The 19,492-nt window shown below is 40.8% G+C and overlaps 1 long non-coding RNA gene across 1 annotated transcript; it reads right to left on the bottom strand.

Annotated features, from left to right (window-relative positions):
• Positions 1 to 214: 214 nt before the first annotated feature.
• On the bottom strand, positions 215 to 1,346 carry LOC308129572. Its single transcript, XR_013936605.1, has 3 exons — positions 595 to 1,346; positions 434 to 477; positions 215 to 323 (listed from the first exon to the last, which is right to left on the bottom strand). It is a non-coding gene; the product is annotated as an uncharacterized lncRNA (long non-coding RNA).
• Positions 1,347 to 19,492: the final 18,146 nt, after the last annotated feature.

Genomic DNA, 19,492 nt, shown 5'->3' with positions numbered 1-19,492 from the left:
TCTTCATTTGAGTGGCTCTGGGATTTTTAAAAGACATTTTTCCAACGGTAAGTCAAATATTCAGATTCCCCGTTGATAAAACAGAAATGTAACCAAGTTATTTCAAACTTTTCCAAACCGTTCCTACGCAAAGACATGCACTCCGCGGACATGTTTTGTCGTTGCAGCTAAACAAATGTCCAAAGGATCTTACATAACAAGGAAAATGACCTGCCTCCTGTCAAGGGTCACCACTGTTGCTTGTTGACAGATCACATCTAGTATCAGTGGGGATGACACACTCTGGGAATGCTGGGTTCTTCAGTGAGTAGAAGAAAAGTCATCTGGCCAGGAGAAGCCCACAAAACAGAGGATTTCATCACAAGAATTTGCATGTTTGACAGCATTTACTTATCTTCTGAGATGTTGACAGGCCATCAGCATCTGTACTTACATGATCCCATTCCTACACAAAACAGATCCTGATATTTATTGTTCCTGTTGGGAACAAATGACTAAATTAATCATCCTTTTAAAATGACAAAAAGGCTATACAGTGACTCAGCTGCTGCATGGTTCATTCTAAAGAAATGTGGTGATGATGAGCCATCCTACCAGCAGAGGGCAGTGACAGCCAGTCCTTCAGCTTTGTCGTATCTGATTTTCCACAGAGGGAGGAGGGTGCCCTTCTGACCTCTAAAGTCATCAGCGGCATCTTCAAAGTATTTAAAATCTGTAACAGAGTAAAAACACTGAAATCTGAAGGGGAAAGAACTTCATGATAATTTGTTTACATGAATATTAAAAGGAAGTGCTATTGATTTATGTGAAACATATGTGTGTGACGGCCCACAGCTGAGGCTCAGAAGTGTGGGTGTGTGAGCTGCCCGTTAACCTCCACCTCCTCCGTAGCTCATTGCCAATTAATAGATCGGCAGTAGATCAGAAGTACCTTGGCTTGTTGCTCCAGCAGAGGATAAAAGGCCGGAGGCACTTTCCTTGTGTGGGACTTCACAGTGCAGCTGTGCTGCTGTTTGTGCCCCTCAACACATTATGCACCATTTTACACTCGTACATCACTGACTGATAATACTGACAGTCACATCTCATTTATTTAGGTTTTCTTCTGCACAGGGGAGACTTTTGGTAAAATAAAAATGTTTCATTCTGACAACTGGTGTTTCCGTTTTCGTTATGTACAACTGAACCAAACTTGTGCTCTGCCATCAAATGTGTTCTGACTGACCATTGTTTCAGCGATCGCTGCTGCCTTGATGGTGCAGCTTTTTGCTTCTCTTTGTTTTTTCATGTATCTACATCTCTTCCTGCGAGGCATCATACACTTCCCACTACAAAGAACAGTTCTCAATCATCCCATATAAAAACCTTTTCTCTTTTTAAATTTCTGTGTTTATTTCCGAACATGTAAAAAGAAATCCAGCACCAGAGGAGGTTCAGTCTGGCTCCCCGCCATCCTCTACAGGTGTTACCTATGGACCAGCAACAAGTTTGATGGTTTTTCTTAACTCTTGCAAAATGTTGGTCATATATTCTTGCAAAAAAAACTTCCAAGCATGAACCAAAATGTGAGTTAAGGAAAAAACAAATATTATCACCATATTGTTATTGTTTCTGTTTTCTCTCCATCAGATCCTGTTTCAGTGTCAGCTGTTGCAGTCTCTGTGTCCATCAGAAAAAAAGAAAACACATAGTGATGATCGAAACATCAAAGATTAAAACATGCCTTTCTACATTCAATCCATTCCAACTGAACGTTTTTGAGATTTTCAGTTAATAGTGACATCTGGTGGCACTAAGTATGTACTACACCACAAAGATAAACAACAACACGGGACTCAGTGCAGATAAATACATGTTTTTGAAGATAGAATAAAGGATCATTTGAACTGTATGAATTTATTTGGACTTGTAAACAAACGAGAAGCAACATAAGAAAGACATAGCATTTGTAGACTAACAATACGGTTTACATATTCAAACAACAACAGTGGTTATAAACTGATTATAGCCCCATCACTTCTCCATCCATTCTAAATGCCAACCTGTTCGGCAATACTGTTCCTTACTCAATCAAAACAATAAAAAGTCTACAGTACCTGAGCGTGGCTTATACTGCATTGGTACTTGCATCTATTCAGTGTTGTAGTTTGACAAGCAGGTGATGTGATAGCTTTACCTTAAAGCTGTAACGAACAATATTTTGAGGGGCGTGCGGGTTACTTGCAGTGAGGATCCTTGTGAATTCTTCATTCAGCTCCTGGTCATATATTGGAGAGAGAGCAGCATGGCAACACCCATTAGCATAGATGTATCAGGGATGTTAATTACAAATAACATAATAGTTATTGTTGTTGAGGTCCCTTCGTCATCGCAGCTGATGAGGGTGAAGGCAGAGTACACCCAGGACAGGTCATCAGTGCAACACAGACACAGACAACCACACGCTCACATTCTCTGCGCAGGACTATCATGCACATCGTCCCTAATAGACCCTTGAATCAATTCACTTTGTTTGTAAAGCAATTTCAGATGTTGGGAATCCACTCATCTTGCTGGATTAAAACTGTGGAGAATTGCGTTCAATTATTAAACAGTGTCACGAAAATATTGAGTCTCTTTGATTTATCCACAAATCAAAGTCATTTCATTTCCATATTTTGAAACGTACTGGTATGTGTAGTTCCCCCCAGTGTTTGCTTACTTTTGCATAATACTATAGGTTTTGAAACTTAATTTTTACAATTTACATTTTTGAATTTACTTTTTATTTTTTGGTGCATCTTCAGGTGATGTATGTTGCCATACATGTGGGAAAAACCGTGTGACATCTGGTTGCTTCTTCACCTGCCCACCATATTTGTCACTGCCAGTTTATGTGACTGTAACATTAGACACATTTGTCAGTGTTGCCCAGTGGGAAGCTGGTGAGGGATCATGTCCCTGTTGCCACCAGTTGGCTGATGTGTGTTTGTAGAGGAGGGTAGAATGACTGTGATGAAAATTAGATATTCAGTGCCAACAGGAAATCCTAGAAGTAGGTTGACACCCTGTTTGGCTCCATATGTGTTGGCGCCATACATGAAGCATGAAAATGAATGCTAAAAAATATGGAACAGCTGAGGCGAAGCAGCTTGTTGCAGATTTACATATGTTTTTGCAATAAATACAACATCAAAGAAAGATGTTAAACCATTTTATTGATAATTTTATTTCATAATATTCCTATATATTAGTCTTTATTACCTTGCTACAGTCCTCATTGGCCAAACAAACTTTCCAGCATAATTTGAATAACCCACCATGCCTCCCACCTCTTGTCAGCACAGACCGCTTGACTGAATAATGACGGTAATCATCTGCCCATTATGAGAGACGGGGTTTTCAAGTATGTTCATTAATGCCCTGAAGATACTGAACATATTGTTTTCAGGGAAAGATGTGATCAAACAACGGTCACAAACTTTTTACCATGCAATTTGAATGGTTAAAAGCCCTACTTGAATGTTTTGTCAAAAAACTCGCAGATACCAGAAGTCTCTGGATGAACATATATAAAAAAAATTCCCCTCTCGCCCTCCGCGGGCGGTCACCTGTTTTCACCTGTTTTTCTATTCCAAGCTCGGGTCCTCTACCAGAGGCCTGGGAGCTTGAGGGTCCTGCGCAGTATCTTTGCTGTTCCAAGTACTGCACTTTTCTGGACTGAGATGTCCGAGGTTGTTCCAGGGATCTGCTGTAGCCACTCCTCCAGTTTGGGGGTTACTGCCCCGAGTGCTCCGATTACCACGGGTACTACTGTCACCTTCACCTTCCAAGCCCTCTCCAGCTCCTCTCTGAGCCCTTGGTATTTCTCAAGTTTCTCATGTTCCTTCTTTCTGATGTTTCCATCACTTGGTATTGCTACATCCACTACCACGGCTTTCCTCTGCCCTTTATCAACCACCACGATGTCTGGTTGGTTCGCCATTACCATCCTGTCTGTCTGTATCTGGAAGTCCCACAGGATCTTTGCTCGGTCATTCTCCACCACCTTTGGGGGTGTCTCCCACTGTGACCTTGGGGTTACCAGACCATACTCCGCACAGATGTTTTGGTATACTATGCCAGCCACTTGGTTATGACGTTCCATGTATGCTTTCCCAGCCAGCATCTTGCACCCTGCAGTTATGTGCTGGATTGTCTCAGGTGCCTCTTTGCACAGTCTACACCTTGGGTCTTGTCTGGTGTGGTAGATCTGGGCTTCTATGGCTCTGGTGCTCAGAGCCTGCTCCTGTGCAGCCAGGATGAGGGCCTCTGTGCTGTCCTGTAGGCCAGCCCTCTCTAGCCATTGGTAGGACTTCTTGAGATCAGCCACTTCAGTTATGTTCCGGTGGTACATCCCATGTAGGGGCTTGTCCTCCCATGATGGTCCCTCTTCCAGCACCTCTTCATCTCGCCATTGTCTGAGACATTCGTTGAGTAATCCTGGATAGTGGCTCTCACGCTCACTAGTCCTCGGCCTCCTTCCTTACGGCTAGCATACAGTCTCAAGGTGCTGGATTTGGGATGGAACCCACCATGCATGGTAAGGAGCTTTCGTGTCTTAACATCCGTGGTCTGTATCTCTTCCTTTGGCCACCTTGTTATACCCGCAGGGTACCTGATCACTGGCAGGGCGTAGCTGTTTATTGCCCTATGTATATATATATATATATATATATATATTGCAACTCAGTACAGTCCCTCAAAACTCTGAATTGGATCATTAATGTGGAAGTTGTTCACATAGTGTGAACATTGTGAAGTTGATGTTTGTTTGACAAATCCCTATTATGTTTGTTTTTCTTCTGGTGATGGAGAACAGCGTTTGATCTCTGAGCAGTGTTGGGATCTCCGCTTCAATTGTTAAATTTACCCCAGAGACCATCTCGGTTGTTGTTTATGTAATTATTTCTGGCCATCGTAAATCAAACACCAGTTACACGCTCAATGCAAGTGGTAATTGCTTCCCTGTGCCAATTATTCACCTTTTGAAGTTTTAACCAATGAAATGGTTTTGGTTGCTCTCTCTCTCTCTCTCTCTCTCTCTCTCTCTCTCTCTCTCTCTCTCTCTCTCTCTCTCTCTCTCTCTCTCTCTCTCTCTCTCTCTCTCTCTCTCTCTCTCTCTCTCTCTCTCTCTCTCTCTCTCTCTCTCTCTCTCTCTCTCTCTCTCTCTCTCTCTCTCTCTCTCTCTCTCTCTCTCTCTCTCTCTCTCTCTCTCTCTCTCTAGGCTGGTCTCTATACACCTACACTGTCCTTGCTGCTGTGACAATAAATGGAAAAGTAGACTCGTCCTCAGATCTGTCTCACATCATGTTGTGAAAACTTCAGCAGTTCCTACCTGGCTGTGAGCACATCACACATCACTACACCATACATGTGATTCATGATAGTGGAATCTACGATAAAGACTGAATGCATTTATAAAAATGGGAGGAAAAATGGAAACTCACACAAAAATTAGATGTAGTAAATGGAAAAGACTTCCATTTGCAAAGGTTATCAGGTTATCAAGGTTATCATCTACCATGACACATCTGCTATGTCCCCAAGATAACATCAACTTGACACTTGCCTGATTGAACACGTGAAGCAACAAACAGCCGCACTATCTAGCACCTGCCACCAGCTTTATTATCAACCTCATATAACAGAGCTTGGCTGAGCTGACTAAAGCCTCCCTAGGCTGAGCCTCAGATTAATGTTGAACAGCCTCAGGCAATCAAGTTTGTTCAAACAGTGTTTCGTCTAACAAAAAGGACTTCCTGCTCTGCTCGTTGTTATTGAAGTCATTTCAGTGGATGCTGCGCTTCTTATCGCCACATATTTTCGAAGTATGGCTCCAAGCTGTCCCCATCTGTTCGTCTCCACAGTGTGAGCCACGCTGTTGTTGCGTCTGACACATCTCTGCCTCCAGTGTGCCAAGTGAAGTTTGACGGGAGGGACAAAGATGAGAAAGATTCCGGAGTAATTTTAGAGGCACCTTTTGTGATAGTGTGCGTGAGATACCAGGATTCTGTCACCACACAGTTTCAGTTTGTAGGTCTGTTATGAAAAGCCTTTTACTGTATAATCCACTGTTCAACTATGTTTTGAATGAATCTTTCTTCACTGGAAATACCTTCTACCAAAGGAGAACAAAAGAAAATGTATCAAGGACTTTTACTAGAAAGCACAGGGCGTCTCGAATGTATTCTTAATTATGGTCTGTAACTAGATCAGAGTCGCCATTAAAAAAAAAAAAGAAATCTCATTAAAACCTCATCACTTGGCATACATCTCTTAAACACAATATCTGGCCCTTTCAAAGCAGAGGGAAGAGCAGAGATCAAAGTCGATCTGCTCTCTTTGTGTGTGTGTGTGTGTGTGTGTGTGTGTGTGTGTGTGTGTGTGTGTGTGTGTGTGTGTGTGTGTGTGTGTGTGTGTGTGTGTGTGTGTGTGTGTGTGTGTGTGTGTGTGTGTGTGTGTGTGTGTGTGTGTGTGTGTGTGTGTGCGTGCGTGCGTGTCAGGTTACAGATCTCAGTTGATCAATCCACTATGATTTTTGGTGCACTTTAATAGCAAATGATTAGTATTAAAACTTCTTCTTATGTCGGCTTTCTTATCACCACCACCAAGATGATTTTAATTTAAAAGGATGAAGACTGATGAATGATTACTCCTTTTTTTTCAGGTTCATGTCAGCGTCAACAAATATGAATCCACTTGCCATCAGCACATTGAACTTCCTCCCACCTATCCAATCATCGTAGTGGGTGATGACCTAGTCTTTGTCCCCTAACAACAAACTAAAGGTAAGACTATTAACAAGCTGATAGTTAAATGTTTTACAGTACATCTGCAGGATTATTCTTTCAAGCAATTCACAGCACAACTCAGTTTTATTGACACACACAAGTGAAACATTTATCAAGAAATGTGTTCCTTGAGGGTTGCCATCACATTTATAGGGCTGATTTTTCTTTTTTTCTTTTCTCACTGCCATTCTACTGTACTTTTGCATTATTCATGACAGCCACATCATCAATGAAAGTAGATCAGATGATTCACTCATTGCAAAGCCCTGACTCAAGCTAATTTCCCCAAATAACTCACAACCTCACCCCTCTATTAGCATCGCTAATCGCTGGTATCTATTTTCACTTTACCATTATCCACACAGCAGGGTGGTCCTCTTAATTGAATACATTTGTTAAAATTATCATTGTAAAAGCAGGCTGAATAAAGATTATACCTTGAAAGATATAACATTTTATGATCTGGGTCATCTGTGTGGGAGTGCATTAATCATTTCCTTCATTTTGCCCCATCTCTCACATGGGCTGATAATTCCTCAAATTTAAAGGACTATTTTAGAAAATCTTTAGAAAACCAAATTCCACAAATAAAGTTATAGCTAAACACTAAAGCAAGTCCCACTTAAGTTATCCTCAGTGGATGACCTTCCAAGGCTCCTTTGGCCCAAATGACAATGGTTAGTATATAATATTAAGAATAACATAATCCGTCTAAACACAGGAAACCAAACAACACAATACATGACTACATGTGATGATTTGTGCTGAAACAAAACAATATATTTAGTGAAGACTTGGAGTATTAGGGGTTAAAATACATTCATTTTGAAGCAATATCGCAGAAACACTCAGCAATACATGACATAACATGAAACACAGACTATGGGTATTTTTTTTTAACCAATATTGTACATTAGAAAGGTGATCCTACAAAAAGTGTTTCTGTCAAAACTAAAGTTGAAAATCATAAAATAAGGATAAATTCTGATTACAAAAATTGTAAAAAATCAATGTAAAAAAAGTTCACAGAACCATCATCCCTTTTGATGATGATACTTTATTTATTTCCCAGGTTTGAAGAACATTATGTGTTGACACAGCAGGACCTGATACAGGAACCTGGCAGCCTTTAGAATTCTACTGGTTCAGTTGATCTGTGAAGCAGGAATATGTGAGATCATTTCCATGTTTATTATAAAGGCTGATCCAACTGAAAAAGTGAGAGGGGCGATACACTGCAAGTGAGCAATGAGACGCAGAAGAGATGAAAAGGCTGTTTAAGATTAACTCTTTGTGGACCACGTCCAGACGTCATCTTACCTGGCACTCAGTGTTCTGGCTCCCATCCAGGGATGAGCTCAGAGCTAATTAATATCCCGTCTGCAGGGAGAACTTTGTTTTGACTCTGTTTTATTTCGCCTCACCTGTTTAGTCCATTCATTGGTCCTTCCTGTCTGCCCTCCCTCTATGGGTGTGATTTGAGTGGATGTGTTTCAGCTGTGTGACTGCCTCCCCCGTTTATAAAACTCCCCATCATGTGGCTGGGCCCGATCATCTTGTACCCCAAGTCTTGACGTCCCACGTTCTCTTTGTGTTTGAATTGTTGATCGTCTCATTTTCTGCCTGTTCTGTGACCTTCCTTCTGAATCTCCTCTGAAAAACCATTGCTTGGATAAAGTAAAGCTTTTCTAATGTGAATCAACTCTTTGAACTTTTACTCCTCGAGAGTGAGTGAGTCAGCTTCTGGGTCCTGCGTTGATCCGTGACAGATTGTTTTCAATGTTCCCCTCTGTATTAATGATTTTGTCCTTCAGTGAGCTCCACCCAGTCGTCATATACGAGTCTCTAGATTAGATATTTCCTCTGGCTCACAACCACCTTTTACTTTCCTCTGTCTCAGAGAGCAGTAGAGTCTCTGTCTCTGTGTCTCTCACTGTTTCAGTAAAACAGAGTCATGTACACAAAGGTTGAATATTGATCTGTCTCATTTGTATTCATCCCACCTTTGTGGCCCCTGTCCAGATGAACATATTGGGTTTGATGGAGTAGTACTCTTAATTGCTTTGAAGGAGTACTTCTTCTTTTTTTTTTTTTTTTTTTTTTTTTTTAAAGGTGAACTTCCTGTTGCATGTTCAGAAAAACAACTCCCCCTCTCGTCTGCAATATATTGTTTGTAACCGTTTGAAAATGGTTTGTTTGTGGTGGGTTGTGAGAAACATGGTCTCACGTGTTCCAGATGTGATTCTGAGAAAGCTGGTCTCACTGCTTGTTAGTATCCTGTGATTCAGTCCAGAGTCGAGTGGCCCGTCACACACAACCACCAGCAGATGTCAGCTTGAGGGCCATTTTGAAGAGAACACAAATTTCAACTAAGCCTCTCTAGTCCTTATGTAACACTCTCAGCAAGGCGCTGAGCATCACAGTTCACTGATATTTATGAGTGACAGTGACACACACACACACACACACACACACGCACACACAGGCTCAACTCCCCGTTCAGCATAAGACCTTTTCTTTTTTATAGACCACCCGATGAAATAAGCAGGTATATTTAGAAACCTCCAACAAGCCAGCCATTCTTTGTGTGCTGAACATTTATTTCTCGCTGTGCCTTTCGCCATGTCCTTTTACATTCTCTCAGATTGGTAAAGTGACTTTTACACACACACACATATATGTACAACATTCTCCTTTGCGTGTCACAGCAACTTGTGACATCAAGATGAAACATTGATATTGAAATCTTAGAAAGGACGAGCCTTTTCATGGCTCAGTGCCGGAGCACCGAGGTCTACGCTTGTTGCTACATTTGACTTTTAACTCCTGCAGTCACAAGGTCAACAAGTACTTGTGCTCCTTCGCCTGCTGGTTTCCGGCCTCGCTCGGCGCCAGCACCGGCAGCCTCTCTGGGCTGGAAGGGACCCTGCAGGCTCGGCAGAGGATCAGACAGAGGAGGAGAAGGAGGACGGCGACCAATGCGTTGCAGCCGATCGCCACCAACGCAGCTGTGGACAGTCTTGTTGTGCTCTCCTCAGAGTCCATAATGGAAACCAGACTACCAGGGTCACTCTCTTGGATGTTGGATTTTAAGTTGGTTGCATTGTTTTCATAGAGACTGCACATGTTGAACCCTTTGGACCATGTTTATCATGTCTCCACTGATGAGCTACAGTTTTTTCTCATCCTGAAGGTAATATCAGGTAACATCAGGAGAAATCAGGAGTTTAATTGAGAAGTCACATTTTGCTGAGTATCTATATCAGACAACAGCAGGAAAGTCGTCTCAGCAGAGACAAACATTTACTCCTCTTGGCACACTTTTCCTGGATCGTATTTTTGGGATGACACACCAACATTTCACCATATGGACGAGTCTCGGAGAACTGGCTTGCAGGAGTGATTTAAAATTCGTCTGTCCAATTCCTAAACTGCTATCAACTCCGGTGAATGCCTCCCATTGTCTGGAAGAGAGGAACAAATAGGACAATTAGAAATAAATGATCACAAGCAGAGTATAAAATGGGGCACAGGAGCAAGCTGTGTCTCCGCTATTTAACATGTCAATCTTCTCAGCTTGGTTATAAATCATCTTTTACCTGCCGTTCAATGTTTTCCACTTTCTTTATTCTATTTATTACTGAATTAATACTGTTTATTCTTCTTTTTCACTGCCAATGGATTCTTGCAAAAGTTATTCAACGTTCCGTGCTTGTGCTCACAAGAGGCCTGGATCCGGACCCCATCCCTATTTCCTAATGTCCAGTGAGTTAATCTTAAAATGATTTACTTCGTCATTATCTGTCTTTCATTCATTATGTAAGGGTCCCTTCCTGTAAGGTTGTATATGTTTTTATTAGGGTGTGAATTTCAATGTCTCTATCATGAAAAATGAATGATTTTATTATGGAATCACAATACAAATAATCTTAAATCACCTATAATCCTTAGTATCATCAAACAAAAAAAACAAAAATAGAAACAAAAAGGAAAGAATTTCCAGTATAAATTTCCAGAGAAATTAAATGCGAAACACTGATTGAAGCATGATCGCTGATCAAAGAGATCCTTGATAGATGTTATTTTACCATGTTAGAACCAGTTTGGTCACATGCCTTATACAACGTTGTACTGCACTAAAATGTGGTTATCAAGTAGTAGATGGGAGTGATGCGTCACTATTGAGGTAAATATAAAGATAAACTACATTCTCATGTTTCCAGCTACTTTTGTGGTGATATCAGTGTTACAATTCAGGCTTTTAAGCTTCAGTATTCAAGTTCGGCATTGCCCTCACGTATTGCAATTGTAAAAACGATAAGCATAGTTGCACAAAGTAGCACCAAAGCACATCATCTCACAGGACAAGTGTACTGAACGTAATGAGATGGATGCGATCATAATGACATCCACTACCAGGTATAATGACTGTAAGCGTCTGCTTTACGACATTCTCCTTTTGTAGAGAGGCAGTATGCATGCCATGGGGTCTATTTGTAGTCAGTATTTGGCTTGAAGCGTATTTTAAAACACAGTTAAGCACATCTGGGCCGCTGTGGCTTGCTTTGTGGAGGTTTTACACAACCACCGTTAGCCTGCTGCACGATAATCCCCCACAAATGAAAGCCCGCTGTATTTTTTGCAAGATGTAAAACAGCACGTGTCACACAGGAAATTGTTTTCCCTTTGAAAGACGCTAACCAGGAAAATCTTCTGCATCACTATGCCTGCCGCTGCTTTTAAGGTGGTAATGTATGTCGATAAATGTTCAATCCGCTGGTAATGAATCAAATCTAGTCCCAGTCCCAGTGAGTCAGCCTTAAATAGCACAATAAATGTTCTTTCACCAAAATAAACATTATGCCTTCAAATACCTGCACTCTCATTTCCTTACAGCACCTCAAATTAGTATTTAGAATACTGACAGGTCATATGAGAAAGTAGGCTGGAAATTCACTCTCATTAATTCCACATTTGGTCCTTAAGCAAATCAATAAATTTACATTGTAAGATTTTCAATGTCGTGTTTCCTGATGTGTGACTATGTCATTTTCCCCACGTTAAACCCATCACTATACCATATATATATATATATATATATATATATATATTTTTTTTTTTTTTTTTTTTTTTTTTTTTTTTAGATCAAGGCATATTAGATCAAATTTGAATTCACTATATTCGTAAAGTATTCAAGTTCTATCTCCTAATCATCTTTTTTCATTTTGTTTACTATAGAAGCAACGAGAAGGTCATGACATGATGGTGACGTGTTGCACCACATTTAGCAGAGTCAGTGATCTTGTTATTCACAACACTTCCTATCAATCTGTCTTCAATCTGCTTATTTTTTTCCCCTGCTGGTCTACACTCCACATGAAACTCAACCTAACTGTTCAGCAGCTTTGTGAGCTTGAAAAGCATCAAACACACACCTGCCAGTAAGTCACAGGTCTATAACAAACAGACTCACCATTATCTCTGATGAGTGAGTCTGGACTGCCTGGGTGAATTTCATACCTCCACAGCTCTAATGGAAATCTGGCTGCCCCCGGACTGTGACAGGTGGATCTGATAAAGGCCGGCAGCATTTGGTCTGGCTTTGGTGCAGCCTGCAACCCCCAGGATGAGAGCTGCCTCCACACCTGATTGATTTTACTTTTGAGAACGAAGCAATCACAAGCAGACATCTCCCCTGTGTATCACGCTTAAACTTACTGCCTCATTATGTTCCACTTTAAAATGCACTGACTCTCCAGTTTGGGAGAAAAAAGATCATGATTCTCGTCACAATGACAACTTTAAAAGCCTTCAGTTTGTATTCTGTATTGCTATCACATGCAAAGTTTCACATCCATACTGGTTGCACACTCACCTGAAAGACTCAGCCAGTAGTCTATTCTTTAATGTCCCATTCTTTTCGTGAACATCCCACAGTGTGTCAGTGATGCTCCTTCTCCGTCTTTCTCTTCACAAGCACAACAGTTCCCTCTTCAGCTGTCTGCAGAGCTCTGTCTTCTTTTGTCTGTTATCCCTGCCGTCTTCCTTCCCCTCTCTATCTGCTCCTCTGCGCTGCACACATGACCAGAGACAAGCCAGGACTGCACACTGCCTGCTGGAGCTCCAATAACAGAGACAGAGAGAGAGAGAGAGGGAGAGCGAGAGGAGAGAGAGAGAGAGAGAGAGAGAGAGAGAGAGAGAGAGAGAGAGAGAGAGCGAGCGAGAGAGAGAGAGAGGTGCCAAACCAACCCCACTTTGGAAAACAGTCAAGCCAGCTCTATTTATCAGTGTGCCCAAACACCGAGCATTACCGTAAGAGCATACTCAAATGGATTTCAAAATAAAACTGACATTTCAGTGTACGAGGTCTCGAAGTTGGTTAATAAAACACAAATTAATACTACATAATAGGCAACAGCAAAGCTTATAAATGAGTGCATGGATAATACTTAAATAGCCATTAGGAGTCAAATAATAATAAAACGTACTGTCCACAGAAGCTAAAAATTAAAAAAAACAACCTCAGTTTCAGTAAGTGGTTTATTGATGTTTCTATAAAATACAATAAACATTTTCCCATTCTGATGATGTCTTTCAAATTTAAAGCCCAAAAAATTGCATATCTTGTCAAAATTCAGATTCACATTAAACTAAATTCCTCTGTTGCCATAAATACATTTCACTTTAGATTGATAGTTCAGGATGTGATATATCAAAATAATACCCTTCTGAAAAAGCACATAAAGGATCATTTCCCTTTCATTTCAGACTGATATTAAAAGGAAATTCCTTGTTACCATAAACCTAGTCCATGTCAGACTGAGAGTAGACTACCTCTGGATGTCACTCACCAAGTCCCAGCCCAATCTGATATGACATATTAAAATAAGAGCCCTCTGAAATAGCACCTCTGGGTTCCATTCCTTCTATCTTCAGACTGTTATTGAAAGGAAATTACCTGTTATGTTAAACTCATTCCATGTCAGACTGAGAGTAGGTCACCTATGTATGTCACTCACAAAATGAGCCAAATCTGATGTGGAATATCAAAATAAGAGCCCTCTGAAATAACACATCTGAGCTCCTGTCCCTCTAGCTTCAGAATCAGCTCAAGCGCAGCTTGCTTCTGCAGGCAGAAAGATTTTTTTTAATATATCATCATACATTTTTTTTGTATTAATGACACATTTATTTATTTAGCTTGTTTGTTGTTATGTGTTGTTATTATTAGCAGTTGTATTAATTTGTGTTGTTTTAATTAACTTAATGAAGGTAAGCTCTCGTTCACTTTTATTTTGGAATCTGTTTAGTATGCTCTTACGGTAATGCATGGTGTATGGGCACACTGCTAAACAGAGAGGCAGCTGGCTTGGCTGTTCTCTGAAGTGGGGGCCGACTTGACACCAGTGATATCAGGCGTAGGGGAGAAGGGAACGGTTTGGGTGTAATTACACTGAGCGGCGATGAAAAGGATCTACATCTAGACCCAATTAGAACCACGGTGTTTGCTACTGATGGTATACTGACCACACCCTGTTTCCTGATCATCCTGGGGATGTCAGTGCTCTGACAACTGACTAAACCCTCCTCATGCAGACACATTATTTGACCATGTTAGGATAGGTTTAAGATTATAAATTGGCCATCTTCAATTATAACTTTAATGGAATAGACTGCATGATTTTCTTTTTTTTTTGCTGTTTTTTTTTTGTTTATTCAGGCCTGCTGTTTGGCTTGTAGGATCAATACTACACTCTAAATGTGCTGCAGAGTCACTAATGTGGCACTGCTTCAGCACTATCAAACTGCTGTCAAGGCTCCAAAAGAGCCTCACAAAGCAGAGTCAAACAATTAAGTGTTGCAGCTTTTGTCCCATGTCACTGTGCAAAGCCTTTCTTCCAGTTGTTAATCCTGACAATCTATAATCAATCAGTGTGGGGTTGTTTTTTTTTTTAATGTATGTAGCTCATTGATGAAGGTGATCAGCTGCTTTACACAAAACCCTTCGACTTCTATCAAGTCAGAATGTTTGTGAGTCACAAGGACATTTTGCACAAAGCCCCTCTGCAGGCCATAAATATTATTACTGGCCGAGCAGTGAGAGTGCAGCACTTTAGAAAGCATCTTTGACTGTATAGCTGTTAACTTGGTCACTGGGCACACAATGGTGTCATCGTGAATTAACCATTTTTGTGTCTCCGTTCTATTGGCCTTGCTCGTTGCCACGTTTCACAGCCTGGGCGTGTGAACATGTTGGCTTTCTTCAGCTTAATGGCAGCGTTTGGTGTTGTACTTAGTGTTGTTGTTTTTTTGTCTTTTTATATGGTAGCCATTGAAGGAGAATATGTAATCAAGCAAATTATTACAACTATTCATTGCATCCATCCATTAATCTTCTATCCCGCTTGATCCTGTGCAGGGTCACAGGGTGTTTGGAGCCAATCCAGGGCAGGGACAGACAACCACAGTTTGTTGTTTATTAGTTTATTTTTCAGGGACCATGTACAAAAAAACCCCATTATTTTTAAAGAAAAGATGCTTTGTGCCAGAGTTAGCCATTGCTAGTTTCTATCTGCCATCTCCAGGCAGGAACACAACCTGATAATATATATTACAAATATAGCCAACAGTAGCATTGGTAACATTAGCAATAACCATTAGGATTAAACATCACCTGGTTTCCAAAAATTCATACAGAATACTAAAATACTTATTTTAATGCAATGTGTTTTTTTAGTGTGTGCTATGTTCTACCTGTATTATTGTAACGATGTATGTTTGTGGTCGCTGGTGCGGTTTTAGCCCATGGGACTACAGATGGAAATTAGCTCTGAGCTAAATCTGGTGTATTTACAGCACTGGATGTCTGCTCATTAATATGCACTGTCCCATTCAAATAAATGAAATGGAAAAAAAATACGAAACCAACTCACATATTACATTAAGCATAAATTATCAGGACTGACCTGCCAGGAAACCTGAATCCAAAGAAAAAGTAATATAAATCCAAACATTTCAGAATAGAAATAAGCTGCTTTAGAAAACAGCTGGGTGATGGAATGAATTGAATTGAATTGAACTGAATTCACATCTTATCACAGAGCTATCACTGTGCCTAATAATATTTTCTTCATTCTACATGTCACTTTGTGTTTTCAAATCTCCTCACTAGTCGCCATTGACAGGTATTCAGTCCCTATCGTCTGTCTCTGTGCAGTAAAGGTTAGCAGCCATTATTGGTGTACACACACACACACACACACACACACACACACACACACACACACACACACACACACACACACGTAGCTTTTCCATACTTTTCTAAGGTGTGTGGGTAAGTCCTGACCCAGTTTTTCCACCACATGTTTTCAAAGGGCAATGCTGTCACACTGAGGACAAATTATAGGGGGTCAAAAAAAAATTAATCCCACCAAGTTTCTATTATTACCACAAAGATCCACCAATATATCACAACATAAGTATCACAACAGAGAAAGATGAAGAGAAAATACATCTGAAATAATATAAAATGATTAAAAATGAGGATGAAAAGAAACCGTCTGGTAAGAATAGCACAGAGGCACTCGTGAAGTTATTTTACCCCACACAGGAATCATCTTTTTGAACAACCTTACAGCTAAACTACTATTAGATAAGTGGTCATCAAACAAACTAGTTGATATAGCAGTTTTCACAACTACAGTTAAAATGTTCTATACAATTAAACAACAGCCAGGAAAAAAGACATTGAGATACACAATCATAAAAAAAATGTTTCTTCCACGGCATTAAGAAAATGTGTTATAGGAATTAGACATTTAACTTTGAAGACCTAAAAGAGTTTAAAAAAAAAAAAGAGTTAACAATAGACTCAACTCAAATTTTTTTCCTGTGTAGGTGCTTACCAGCCACACATGTGAAAACACTAACAAGGAGCTTCCTGTATCTTGGTTTTCTTGCCAATGAAATTGTGAGAAATCTCTTTATAGTGGCATTGTGTGGTCGTAGTTAGCTCTGTTTCCTCACAGCAAAAGGAGAAGGGCGTTTTAGGCCCCGTTTACACGACACCGTTTCACATGACAACACCTAATCCGTTAAAAAAAAGGGAGTGTGTTTGCACTGCAGCAGCGGACACATAGACAACAATGCAGTTAGTATGCCGGGCCACGCGAGGGTGCTGTTGATTGATTTTGTAATGAAACCACACAGACGTGTGCAGAGAAGAATGCACTATAAACGAGAATCCGACATCCACATGGACTGATGACTCAACTATCAAACTACTGATATGGACGATAAAACTAGAATACTGACCGCGAGTCATACCACTGTTGGGCCGCCATGTTTGTTTACAAGGGATGGAAGGGGAAGGGATGGCGAGAGTTGCGCACGTTCCTCTTGCCATCACGTCAATGTTGATATTTTGAAGATTGGTTCGAGACATCTTAACCTTAACTTAGAAAAAGTAGATGGGTGGATGGATAGGTGAATGTAGTGGCAAATGCAGTTTAAATTTTTTTTTTAATGTGATAGGAAACTATTATCAGGTATTTAAAAACATAAAAGAGTAAATTCAAACAATTGCCCATTTAGCTTTATAATAGAACCAAGTCATTGGGGTTTCTTTAGTTTCTGGGCTATCAGGTATCTCCAGTCGTATTATATATACTCTGCATCGCGCTTTCATTTATCTGCAGCTGGACGGGAGGAAAGCGTCATGGGATCCGTGCAAATGGAAGCTCGATCAAGGCGCTAATGGAGGCAACTTGTTTGAGTGGCCTGTTTATGAGCACTTCACATGACTCATGAGTGCTCTCTAAATTTATTGGCTGCAGTGCAGGCAGCAACACAACGGCAGTGCTTAAGGTGAGGCCTGAGCTGTGAATGCAGACGAGAGAATGAAATGATTCACCGTTTTCATGTGGGAAAATAAACAGCAGCCATCGCACACACATGGATGAAAACCAGGATCTCCTTTTGATGCAGCATGAAAAACCAGGACTATTTTCATTAATTTGTTTGCGAGACATTTTTCTTCATTACACACCGTGGCAATCAGTTTCTTGTCACAAAGTCCACCTTGATCCCTTGATAATCTCTCCAAGTGCTTTCAAGTCACCTAATCCCTGCACTCATTCCTTTTTCTTTTTTTTTTTCCCCATCTCCTCCTCTTGAGTTTTGCTTTGGTGCGACATCAAAGAGGCAGCACTGCCATCACGCTGTATTTCTCTTTCAAGTAATGGTAGATAATAGTACGAGATTACTGACAAAACTGATTTGTCCGAGTGCATTATGGTAACTGTTGAAAACTTGGCGGCAGGCTCATTACATCAGAGGGGCTGCTTTTGAATCAAACCTGCTTGCGGGAGATAGGTTTGATGGAAAGCTTTAACGCCGCACATCAAATGCAAACCACGAGAACGACGTTTAGTTTTGTTTCATGTACAATATGTGTGATTTGCATGTTCTCCGGGACACACGGTTGGCCCGCACGGATGACGTGACGCGCATGGAAACACACTGGAAGTGTTGTTTTTCCCAATAGCAGCGATAAGAAAGTGAGTCATCAGAGGAGACTGGGACGGACACTTGGGATCGTGGCTCTCTCACTTGAACCGCTCTGATTCATCTTTTTACTTCTTCCTACATTTTTTTTGCCTACTTTTCGACGCGCTTCAGTCACTTCCCAGCAGGGGCCAGTTTCCACAGACCATGTGACACACCCGTGACAGTCTGCTGCATGGAGAGGAAACCTGCTATATTTAGTTGGGGATATTCTATGACATATCGGACTACATGAAAATGTACCAGTAAGACATATCGTAATTCAATCCTCAAGGTAGGTTTTGCAAGTACAACCTAACGGGTGGGAGATATTTCAAACATGATGCGCGTTTGTTTCTGTTTGCTGCTGTGATTGCGATTTTTTTAAAGAGGTGGATAATGAGGTAAAATAAGAAACAGGTGTAGCGCTCTCAAACGTGTTACATGATCTTTCGGGGTGCGTTTACTTGTACATTATCACTTTGATGCCAAATCGAGCACCTCCCGAAGCTGAGCTGCGGCGTGTCAGTCCACACAGGAAGTAATGTTGCACAAGTCAACGAACATGACTGCAGGAATAGCTCTGCCATTAGCAGTGTGGCAAACGTGTGCCAGGGCAGCTCTGAAATGACTTTTAGTTAATACTTGAAGGGGCGGGAGGGTTTTTTGCCAAATGACACACGAGAGAAATGGTCACAATATTTTAAAAGTAAAGCAGCGCGTTCAAAAAGTGTTGCAAACTGGACATCCTGAATTCCTAATGTTGTTCCTAATGGGACCAAAGCTGCTTTCCAACATGTTCGTTCACCAAAGCACCACGGCTGATTTGCCAAACGGGCAAAATTGAATTCACTTTGAGTAGCTTTTTGCATGACTGTGTGATGTTTTTCTGCCCACGCTGCTGCAAGCAGGCGCAAACAAACAGGCTGAGCGATTTTTATTAATGAAGCTACGATGCTGCTAATGCTGCTCCAACCTCTCATCTAATTAAAATCACTCATATAAGAGGTGCATATGTATATGAAAATGTTTAATCCAACTCCAGTTTGCAAACAATGAATTGATTAGCAGCTGAAAGGTACATGGCACAAAAAGATCACAAAGTTATGGCAACAAACCCAATGGCTGTCGAA

The sequence above is a fragment of the Blennius ocellaris genome (assembly GCF_963422515.1).
Source record: "Blennius ocellaris genome assembly, chromosome: 4".
NCBI classification, from domain to species: Eukaryota; Metazoa; Chordata; class Actinopteri; order Blenniiformes; family Blenniidae; genus Blennius; species Blennius ocellaris.
The sequence above is the reverse complement of the archived record's forward strand: the minus strand, read 5'-3'. Positions and strand labels throughout refer to the sequence as shown.